This window comes from Lathamus discolor, chromosome 1 (genome assembly GCF_037157495.1).
Source record: "Lathamus discolor isolate bLatDis1 chromosome 1, bLatDis1.hap1, whole genome shotgun sequence".
Lineage (NCBI taxonomy): Eukaryota > Metazoa > Chordata > Aves > Psittaciformes > Psittacidae > Lathamus > Lathamus discolor.
Window position 1 is genome coordinate 51,238,704 of NC_088884.1, and position 12,055 is coordinate 51,250,758.

At 43.8% G+C, this 12,055-nt stretch overlaps 1 protein-coding gene across 1 annotated transcript in view; it reads left to right on the forward strand.

Annotated features, from left to right (window-relative positions):
• The window catches only part of SNRPF (small nuclear ribonucleoprotein polypeptide F), a 273,142-nt gene that overhangs the window by 156,148 nt on the left and 104,939 nt on the right, over positions 1 to 12,055 (forward strand). The window lies entirely within an intron of this gene.

Consider the following 12,055-nt stretch of genomic DNA (forward strand, 5'->3'; position numbering starts at 1 on the left):
TCTTATCAGGCCCTGTCACCCACGTATCGAGTGCTTTTTCAGTCTCGGGTTTCATTACAGAAACTTAAACAGGCAAAAACTTGCAAACTCACATCCTGCAGATGTCCTGCTTTGTGAATTTGAAGCATCTTTACACTGGCCCTTTTAAAACTCAACTTTCTGCAATGCAGACAGCTCTTTTTAGCTGCTTTCCAGTTCTGCTTATCCTGAATTGAGTTAGCTTAGGCTTGCACACACCCAGAAAGACTGTGTACAGTGCTGCTAGCGATTGCGGAAGGTGGTCATAAGGGGGTGTGTGCTGCTTCTTAGCCACGATAAACAAGCGGTGGTTTGATGCACAGTGTGAGCACTTAGAATCGTAGAATGGTTTGGGTTGAAAAAGACCTTAAAGCTCACCCAGTTCCAACCCCCTGCCTTGGGCAGGGACACCTTCCACCAGACCAAGTTGCTCAAAGCCCCATCCAACCTGGCCTTGAGCACTGCCAGGGATGGGGCAGCCACAGCTTCTCTGGGCAACCTGCGCCAGTGTTTCAGCAGCCTCACAGTAAACAACGTCTTCCTTAATTCAGTTCAGATCTCACTCTCATTTTGGATCCATTATGTGTCAGGATGTTTTGATGACGGCATCAAAATCTCGCACATCTGTTTCTATGTTTCTAATTGTGTCATCACAGAAAATGTGTTTCAGTTTAAAACTTGAAATCTATAGGCCCTGGTTGTCCCAGTTCTGCAGTAGTGCTTTCCCAGTTCTTGCTGTTTCTAATGAGGCTGCTGAGATGGGGTTAGCAGGATGTGGCCAAGACACAATTCACTTTTTCTGCAGGGTCACTCTATCATGGTGCTTTCAGAAGCTCGTGAGAGCATATGAATAAAGTAAACTCACCCGGCTTCTCTCATAATTCCAGTGTGTTTCTAACTTGTAACTAGAAAGAGAGGAATACTGTTGCCTAATCAAAATATTTATAAATACTGTTCATGCATAGTGATTCCATGCATTTGCACATCCTTCTTAGGGGTTTTTAAGACAACTTTTGCAATTTTCAAATAACTATATTATTTTTTTTCGAAGTTACTGCCTCCGTCATTAACAGTAGCCATTTCTTCTTTACTCGTAGTTGGCAAGCTAACCCTCCCATAGTGATACGTTGCAGGAATCCACTGACAATATTCTCACGCTCAGTATCCAAATCCAGTTCTGTTTGTGTGTCTGTTGGTTAAGTGGATGTTGGATCTGCTGTCAAGACCAGCCTGACTCTTCATCCCTGCTGTAGCCTCTTCAGTGGCATTTGCAGGCTGCTTTCACCTGAGTCCCTAGAGGAGAAGAGCCCAAGGTCCTGATGCCTCCACACACACTCGAGGTCTTGTCCGCGTAGTCCAGAATGGGTGAAGTCTAGGTGAGGCTCACGGTATTACCATTCAGGGCACCGAGATCCCAAATTCTGGCTTTCCTAAGCAACCAGGGGAGCCTTTGATCCTGGGCTGGTAACATGAAGGCTAGGGCCAGCAATGTAAATGGATTAAAATGGTGGCTTCCAGCCATGCATATGCTTAACCTCCCTCCACAGCCTATCACTCACTCAGACACAGCCTGAGGCTTTTTCACCCTTCCCCTTTCTGCCCTAAATGGCCACTTTAAGCAACCATTCCAAAAGTGATGGTGATCCTCAAACATTCTGATCTATTCATGCTATTTTTATATCTTGGGAGCCTGTCTCTGTAAGGCACAGTGCTACCCTTTTCTCTTTCACCAAATAGCACCTAGCTTTCAAAACTCTGTGATAACAGAGATTTGCCATCTATCTGCTATCTCTGCAGTGTCTGACTTAGCACAGGATCAATAACATTCCTTTTTTTTTTCTTTCTTTCTCTTTTTTTTTTTTTTTTTTTTTTTGAGGGGTGGGAAAGAGGGGGATGGTGTTCCCTGCGTTAAAGAACAACATTTCAGCAGATTTTCACTAAACAGACTTCATACCCTTATTGGGCTAGGGCAGCCTTCAATCTCTGTTCCTGCCACGTTGGATAATCCATTGCAAAGAATTGATTTGGAACTGGGATTTGGTTCCGGCCTAAAAGGTAAATCACTGAATATGTGATATTATATATTACATATCTGCTGCTTTGACCACATCTATCCTGCTTCATGTGTGCTCTTAGTGTCATCCTGATTAAACTTTTTACCCTTCCCTTAACCTTTCTCACAGTCATGTACTTATTCTCCTAAATAATTGCCACATTAAAAACATTGAAGGCTGGTTAGTGAATTCCTGAGCCTTAGGGACACATATAAGATCCAGCTCCTTTCTACCATCCAGCCAATACAGCTAGAATGTTTGTGATTTATTCAGACAGCCAGAAATTGATTTCCCAAATGCAATTTAATTTTAAATTCATTGGGCATTTATGAAGATGGATGCCAGATGCAGAATATGTTGTCAAGAAGCAAGCAAATGTAATAAATCCCTGTAAGCAATGTAACCTCATATCTTCCTGTTACGTGTAAGAACATTCTTTGAAGGGGAAAACACCACTTCTGACCCAATGTTAAAACCTTTCCAAGATGGCAAGTAGTTTTAATGTATTTTTTTAAATGGCCCCCAGCATTATACACACTGTGTGCACTTACTGCATTAATAAAAGTGAACAAATATTTACTTAGTCCATTTGATGGATAGAAGCATCATAAGCTGTTACTTTTAATGAGGCATCTAAACTTTTACAAATACCTGAAATTGTAAATTTCTGTCAAATATCGACATAATTATGAAAGAGTAATAGGTTTTGATACTAAAGAACAACAAAGGGATAGGTTAACCAAACCTTGTGAGTCTATCTGAAAAGAGACTTGGTGTGCTGCAGTGTGTTGATGAAGACCGAGCTCACAGGCATCTTTGTCTCTGCTAGCTTTGGGTCTGGTTTTGTGGTTTGAGTGTTCAGAACTGGTGAAAACAAAGAGACAAAGAGAATGCTGTACATAAGCTAAAGAAATTAAAAGTGAGCTTTAAACAATTATGGACCCATGCTTTGCTCTTGCAGATGTTACTTTTTAGCAGCACCCCGGTTAGTAGTGCCCCTGCATGCCCATGACCCTTGCAGAATATGATGTCACACTGGCAGCCACACTGCTCGAATGTGAGGTCGTGTGTGTCACCAGCCCGGTCTCAAGCTGCCTGCATCCACACTGCTTGCACCAGGAACTTCTCTGAGTTAAAGCTGCTCCTACATGAAATTTCTCCTTCCAGAGAGGCGGCTGGCTTCCCTGAAGTGCAGGGCAGTGTCAGTGATCAGGCGATTTGGTTTTTTGCTTTTATGACAGTACAGACATGTCCCATAAGCAGATGGGGCTGACAGTATGGAGTTAATTGTACATCTGAGGCACAGAAAATAGCTGGAATACAGGGAGCTATAATAAATCACAAAGTTGAGTATATTGATATGAGCAGCTTGATGGTTTCCGGTTCAGCCTTAGATGATAAATAGAAACCTTTTTTCTTCTAAAACAGTGGGAGTGTTTTAAAACCACACATAAGGAGGGGATTCTTGGAAGGCTCATCTGAAAGCTGGATGCACGTACACACCAGTATTTGCATGTTTTGTGAATGTTTACCTTCATGAAACATCTGCACTGGGCATTTTTTGTGTTGCCATGGTTTTTTTATACAAACAAAATACTTTATAAACAGATTCAGGGCTCAAAAGATAAATTCTGTGTGTCTGTGTGACCCTGAAAATAACACCATATTTTCTTCCAGCACCCGTGAAACTTTTGGGCTGCGGTTTATTTCAAGATGAAGATGTGCAAGTTGGTGTCTACATACAAGCTAGGTGTTTTTATTTCCCAGCAGAGTTGGGGGCGGGGGCTTGCACCAGCTATATCTGAGGTACTTATAGTGTGTGAGACACTCAGACAGGGCTGGATAACTTGGCATACAACTTACAGGACTGTAGTGCCTTCCTGGAGCAGCAGCTGTAGACAAGATGGGGTAGCCTATGCCCTCCCAAATGGTGCTGGGTGTCAAAACAGCAGATCTGTTTGCATCTTAGATCTCCTTAGGTTGACCCTAAGCAGATAGCTGGTGGCTGATTAAATGAATCAGTCTCTGACTCCACTCCTTTGAATACACTGACCAAGAGCTCGATCAATTCTGTCAACAACTAATACCACTTGAGAAGCTGTGTGATGTCCTACCTGGTCTCAGGCTACCCTTCTGGAAAGGTATCCGCTCCCATATGTCCTGTGCTGATAGCTGCTGGCAGATCGCTGCTGGTGGTCTGCCTAGTGCATTGGATCCCACCCCTACTCACTTCAGTGAACTTTGACTGGGTCCAAACGCAGAAGATACATTTTGCAAACCTGTATTTTTCACAAATGGGATGAAGTCTGGGAGGACTCCTGAGTCTTCAAATGATCTGCAGGTTTAAAAACAAGGCCAAAAAACAAGTAAAGTGTACACAGGACATTGTGAATCACAAGGTATGTTTTTCAAGAATTTCCCTACTTGTGTGCATAAGAAAAAAGAAACCAGAAACCACTCATTTTAATGCTGATTTGAGCGAAAATATCACTGTCTAGGTTAATATCATGCTTATTCCACTACTCTTCCTCCTGTTCCTCTTCCCTTCAGTTCTTCACATTGGCTTTGCCAGGCAAATGCAGATAAACCCATCCCCAAGGCTGAAATGGTTTAACAGTAAGAAAGTTATTTGGGTCCAGGGCTTTAAAGGCCTATTGACAATGTTAAATACACCAGAATGCTTAATAACGCTTTGGGAGGTTTTGCTTATTATTTCTCATTTCTAAATAGCTTGAAATAGAAGTGAAATTTTAACACAGTTGTTTAGGCAGGTGCTATTGATTTTAACTGAAAGTTCTGAGGCTCCAGGGTTCCTTTTCATTATTAGGCATTTGGCTGACGGTCCTTGTGCTGCTGGGGAGCTTCTGAGTCCCACTTCTAAAAGAAATACTGATACTATAACTGCTCAGACAGGTCCTCTACCTGCTAGTCTTTCACAGAAACCAACTAAACCTGCATTGCTAATGTCAAGAGGCAGAATTTAATGCAACAAAAAATGTATCAATCAAATCTTGCTACTGCTCCTATAAGGACAAATTAACAGTGAAAAACGTTTTTCATTTTCAAACTAAGAAGTCATCCCCTGTACTCTGAATCCAAATTACCGTGGTGAAAACAGACTTGCCAGTATTTTGTTCATCTGCTTAATGGGACCTGCTCTACTACTACAGGCAAGGAAGGAGCATGATGGCATCTGATTTTGTTACATTTACACTAGATCCAGCTTTGCGTCTAGACACCAGAAGGCAATATCTTAATGATGTTGGGGTTGACAAACGGAGGAATGTTGCTCTGATAAACTCCTTAATTCAAGGACAGTTTGGCACTCCTATCAACCAGAAGGAAAGGTAAGTGCACTCCTCTGCAGGCACTTTCATATTCTAGATCCAGTTGCCAGATGAGAGAGTGCTCAGAATCTCTTGCATTTTCTCTTTTCCTAAAGCCTGCATTCATTTTCTCTTTCCCTAAGCCCTGTACTCCTCTGCCTTTGCTCTGCATGAGCCTGGAAAGCCATGGTCCCACGTCCTCCCCAGAATACAAAGCACCCGCAGTGCATGACCCCACTCCTTGGCCAAAAGCTGAGTCTTTTTCTTCTGCTCTGAGAGCTTGTTCTGCATGACAGTGCTTGTGTCTTTAACAAGTCTTTTGTGTGGCAAGTTCTGCCCCCAGGTTTGGTATGGGTCTCCCATCTAAGTCAATGGATGTGGTAAGTACGTCTGCACAGCTCTACTGTAATTGCAAAGAAAGGGGAAGTGCTCAGATGTGATAAATATGTCATTCTTCACTTTGAATGCTGGCTATCACAACTACTGTAGCTCACTGGCTCCTCAGAGGGAAGGATGAGGGCACAGCTTGCTTTGCTCTCAGCCCTTCTCCTATGCTCATCCTCCCAAGCCTCCGCGGGAGCATCCGTAGCTGCTCACCCAGGGTGTGACTGCCACATACATCTTTATTCCTCCTTCCTTATCACAAGGGACTAGATCAAAACAGATCCACTTACATCTTTATTCCTCCTTCCTTATCACAAGGGACTAGATCAAAACAGATCCACTGATGGGTTTGGAGTTAAAGGATTTCAGGTCATAGAGTCTCCTTCAGCCAAACTGAAGATCAGCTGCCTCTTATTTCAGCTGCAAGTGCACGTGTCCGTGGACTTCAGCAGGAGCTGTGTCTGTGAATAGACCCGAACCTGCAAATATTTAAGCTGACAACAGCAACTGCCTTTGAGGAGGCAGAAGGAAGACGTGCTTATCCCATTTGGTTTGCTGCTACGTACTTTTTTGTTAGCTTTGTAGCCATACATTTGATGGCGTGTTATTCCCCTTGAGTTTATTTGGTGCCTGACTTCATTGCTCTGAGTTCAGGCTGTACCCTTTAATAGGTGCTTTACGCTTTAATAACCTTATTAAATAAGCTTTTTGTTACTGAATATCTCAGACTTTGCTAGGCACCTCAACTGAGAATCAGCTCATTGAATTGCCTCTGCAACTGGAAAAGATAAAACCTACCAAAAAATTATTTGGATTTTGGGGAACCATTTCTGCCATTGCACCCCATGGTACAATGCCAGTATTTCTGCCTTCAGATGTAAATGACTGTCCAAATGCTGCTTTTCAATTAAACTGTAGTACAATTCGTTGAAGTTTAGCCAAAGAAAGCCTGTGAATGGAAACACTTAAACGATACATTAGGATTTAGTTACAGACTTTGCATTTGTTTTCTCATCCAAATGTAAAACAATTGTGTAGCTGCCCATAGGAGAGAAGATTGTACTTCGGTTTTGTTGGAGCTTCAGTGTTAACGATCAGTGCTCAAGCGTTTTAGATTTCAATCTTAAATTAGCAATTTAAAGACAACAAAGAATGATTTTCATGCTTGTCAGTTCTGATTAATGTAACATTAACCCCTAGAGAACAGTATATTGCTCCAGTACTTCATTTCAAGTCGCAAAAGACGAGCCCTGGGAAACAATGAGGGGCTGTTTGGGGGGAAAGGGGGGAGTTCGCACTTTTTTTATTGGACCTCTTTTTTTAGTATTTATTTATTTGTTTATTAAACTTGAGTTGTAAAGGTACCACCATCTACCGCTCCTCTCTCTCTTCCTTAGTGCGGGTCCTGTGGTTGTTATTTCCCAAGGAATGTGACAATGAGCGATATCCTAAATGACACCTTTACCAAGTTAATGCTATCTCCTTGCTTCCTACAAATCCTGGCGCTGATTTTGCCGCTCCCGTGTTGATCCCGAGGAGCCCCAGCTTGCTACCTGCTGATCTGAGCTTTCAAGGGCAAAAACTGCTGGGAGCATGCACAGGAAATCTATATGCTTCTCCCCTGCTGAGTAAATTACAGAGAGGAAGCAAAACCAGAATGTGAAAGTGGCACATAAAATAAGGGCAGTTTTGCTGTAAAAGTGGTTGCTTTTTGATAACTGCCTGTAAAAAACAGGATTTGCTGTATTTTCCCTGACACTAAAGCAGCAATTTAAATGGCTGCTGCTCTTATCCTCAATTCGGAGATGGTAGAGATAAGGAGAGGCCAGGCAATAGTGCATTTGTCATTTGGGGTGGATTAGGGTGTGAACGGGGGCTCTCTTGTTCCCCTGGCCCCTTCCCAGAGTGGGGTCAGGCAGAAATTCTGTCCATGTGAGACAGCAAGAGCTCTGCATTGACATAGGTACTGTTCCCAGGAATGAGCTTTTGGAAACCTGGTGCTACGTGCGCAGTGTGCTCAGTTCACTCTGCAGAAAATACTCCTCATGGATGCTTAAATGAGGGCTTCAAGTCAAGAAAAAGAAGCTGCATTAGAAGAAGAAGAAAAAATAAAAAGCTCCAGAAAGTTTCACCTTTCCAAAGTGCAGCAATTAGACAGATTTGTATACAAACTTTGCAAGACTTCCAAATAATTCAGATCTATCTGGTGGCTGCAATCTCTCACCCAGCAATCCCTCTATCTGAGAAGCAAAGACCCTAAGAACTCAGCAAGGGCATGGAAAAAAAAGAGAGTTTCTTCCATCCCAGCTGTTTATATCTACTTGTATGTTTCCAGGGTTCTAGGCCACATTTTGTTTTGCTTCCCTTCTGTTACTGCCTAAACACTGGGAGTAGAGAGCCAACAGCTGCCTCACATGAGCCCGTCACACAGCAGTGAAGTCAAATAAATGCCTACTGAACAATATGCACTTCTTGTGCTTGCTGTATTTCCCTTGACTCCAGTGGGAGCTTGAGGATCTGCAAGAATTACAGGCCTGGTCCTGAAGGATGATTAATGCTTCATATGTCTATTTTCCATGGTATTTGTATGTTTGAGAACATTTGCACATTTGGATGGAAGATGGGTGCATGCCCACGTACATGTAAGGGCATATATATGGAAGCAACATGGTATGTAATTCATGCAACAAGTAATCATGACTTTTCTTTTGTACCAGAATATGTCTACCAGACCATGGCATGACCCGGCGTCTAAGTTTCTGCACAAGCTGCTGGAGATCCCAGGGTGGAGGTGCCAAAAGTGAGGGCTGCAGGTGTCCGTCTGCCCATGCTTCTCATCCACACTCCTCCAAAGTCACTCGTAAGGCCCACAGGGAGATGCATGCTTAGGTGTCCTTGCCTTTCAGATCTCCCTTACCACTTCAAGATGTTAGCGTATCAGTGTTATGTCCAGATAGTGGCTCATAGATAGACGCATAGGGTAGGTGGGGAGCTGCAGCATAGCCCTGCAAGGGCATGAGGGGCAGCTCCATGGCAGATCATGAGGAAGCAGCCATGTAGGTTCATCTCCCACAAGATGTGACAGACTTGACAGCAGCATCCTGCTCCTTTAGGCATGGCATAAATGTGTAGCAAGAGGAAGTTCCTACAGTGAAGAGACAGCATTTTAAGTTGATGATATGGACACAGGGGATGGGAGAGGAAGCTTATGGTATTAATTTGTTCTAGTTTTCATGCTTCTTGGGCTGCTTCACCTGCATGGGGCTAAGTACCAGTGATTTCTTCTGGGTGACAGCTGGCTTCCCAAAACTTGAAGTGCTTTTCAGAAAGCCCTCATGTAAAGAAAAAAAAAGAAAAAGAAGAATCACGAACATCTGGAAACATACTAGAAAGCTAATGATGTTTTCTACAGAGGGTGGAAGTTCCTTCCCCAGATGACAAGGAGGGGATGGAGTGGAGGCTGGACTCTCCCCTGGAAGGAGCTCACGAGTGGGGCTCTGCTCACCCAAGCCTTGGCTGTGAACCAGAGGGGAGAAGAGGAAGGATGGACAGATCCAGCAGCAGGGACTCTCCCTCAAGGCACCAGGGGCAGCCCCTTGAGAAGGGAAATGTAGTCCTTGCTCCCACTGTTTTATACATGTGTGAAGCACATCCCTTCCTGTTTGTAACAGCTTTCTTTTTTAAATACATGCCTATTGTGATTTTAATAATGTTGACGCTAGAATACTTCACATTTTTGTTTCACTTTTTGTCAACTTTTTCGAGGCTTCTCTTTCCTCCACTGTTTGTTGCTCACAGGGCAAAACGGAAAAAGAAAGCATCGACTTTTGAGCCTAATCTAGGGTTTTGACAGCATCTAGTTATCCTGTGCTGACATTTAGCACAGCTTACTGTGCCGTCACTCAGTGCTGTTGTGGCGAGGTTTCGTAAAAGCTGCAATTACAAAACAGATGAGACACTCTGGTTTACGTAGGGGAGGTGGTGGTGTAATTTTTGTGGTTCTACTGACAAGACAGTCAGGAACCAGGGTTTGTTGCAGACCCTGTTGTGCTCTTTGTAGGCAGTGAGAGGTTCAAGATGTCATTTTAAGAAACACCAGTTGCAAACAAACACACTTGTGAACATATTTCACCTAATATGGGTAAATCTGCCTCCTTAGTATTACTAGAACTTACGACATTGTGGGCTTAATGAGGTTCGCTGCTTGTTGTCTTTAGCTGTTTGGGGTTTTCGGTGCTCCACCACGGGTCAGTCTTTTATGCAATGCAGGTGGGAAAATACTGACATAAAATGGGAGGACAAGATTGTGAAACAACTGGTGGTGGCAAAGGGCATCTGGCAGGCATGACTTTTAAAACCACTTTGATTTTTATTTGACTAGATTTTAAAGCAATGAGATCTTTCTGACTTCTCTGCCTTTTCACCAAAATTAATCTTTTTTTGGTAGGCCTCTCCTTGAAGCATACAATGGCCCAGGCATACAACACTGAACTAGGTCCACCTATACACCTCATGAACCCCATTTCAAACTTTTTTCTGCTTTAGGCTTAAATGTATATTCTCTAGGGGGGGTTGCTTATACAGCATATGTATCTGGTTTTGTCATCTGGAAGATCATAGGATCGTGGAACCACAGGTTACTTCATGTTGGAAGTGACATGATGAGGTCTCTGGAGCAGCTGTGAGATCAGACCAAATTGCTCAGGATTTCATCCAGCTGCGACTCGATAATCTCCAGAGATGGAGGCTGGACAGCCTCTCTAGGCAGCCCATCCCCCTGTTTGAGTGGCCTCATGGAGACAGAATATGTCCATACATCCTCGTGCTCATTGCTGCTTGTCCTCCCAGCAGGCTGCGAGCAGCCTGGCTCCCTTTCCATAGTGCTCTCATTGGGGATTGCTGTTAGGTTCCCCAAAGCTATCTCAGCTCTGGGCTGAGCCAGCCCTGTCCCTCAGCCTGTCCTCATGGGCAGATACATGAGACCTGTGCTTCCCACCAGCCTCATCCCATGCTTCCTGTTGCCAGGAAGGGCCTTGCCTGGCTGCTGCACCCAGCTGTGGGCACTGCCATTTAAGAAGCATGGTGGGCAAGGTGCAGAGGGCAACAGAAAGATGCAAACACCTCTGCTGGGAAAGGCTGAAGGAACTGGATTTTCTTAATCTGGAAATGAATGGAGTACATGTAGAGCAGGAGTGAGGGGAAATGGTAACACAGGTCTTCTGATGGGTAGAGGTTTATTACGTTGCAGGTAATGGTCACTTGTCCTTGATAGCCTTTGAGAGTAAGAAAAGAGATGCGCAATTGTCAGCACAGATGATGTAGGTTATATGCAGGGAAAAACATTCAAGTGAAGTAAAAGAACAACACAGTGCTACTCTCACAACTGCAGGGCCTTAGTCTTTATGAAAAGGGTATATTTTGAGATATTTAAAAAACCCCTTTTTCTAGATGTTAAATTAGGAAATAGAGGGGAAACCCTTACACTATGAGGTTGTGCTCCTGTATAACGGATTCTTTCCATACCATTGCAATCTGCCCAGGGCCCATCAACATGCACTGGAGGTCTCTACAGAAGTCAGTTTTAATCTGAGTTACTGGCAGAGCAGATTTGCCATGCTGTGTTGGATGGCTTGTGCTTGTTCTTCAGCCTCACAGGGTGCACGTTGCTAACACAGAACAGTTATCTTGCCATTGTGTCCATCAGCGACTGGGGCCTTATGGTCATGGATGCTGAAACCATGGGATGAAAAGATTGCTCCTCCACTGAGACACTTAAGCTAAATGAAAAGCAGGGAAAAAGACATCAGTACAGGCAGGGAAGTAGGGAGAAAGATGAAGAAAATAGCATTGCTCTTGCAACTCAACTAGGCTCATAATTCCTTGGGTATGTCAGCAGCAACATCTCGCAAGCAGCAGTAGAAAGGAAATTGTTGGTAGTGTTTACCACAATGCCACAGGCATTTCCTGCTCTAATTATAGATATTGTGGTATCTTGGGCATGACATGAGGGGCATCACATGGCTTGCCGGACCACTGCTGTGCAGTGAATTTCAGTGTACAGGCCTTAAATGGTGCGGTCACTGGCGATAAGCACTGGGGCTTTCCAGTGGGGACTGCTGTAGGTAGTTTGTGGTCGGAAGGATGGCCACTACAGCCAAATGCTTTCAAATTGTCATTTAAAGTGAGAGGTAAAACCAGCAGGAGTCTGTGGGCATTTGCAAAGACATCCAGGCTGCTGTATGGGAAACAAACCAGTCACTGTGGCTGCAGAAA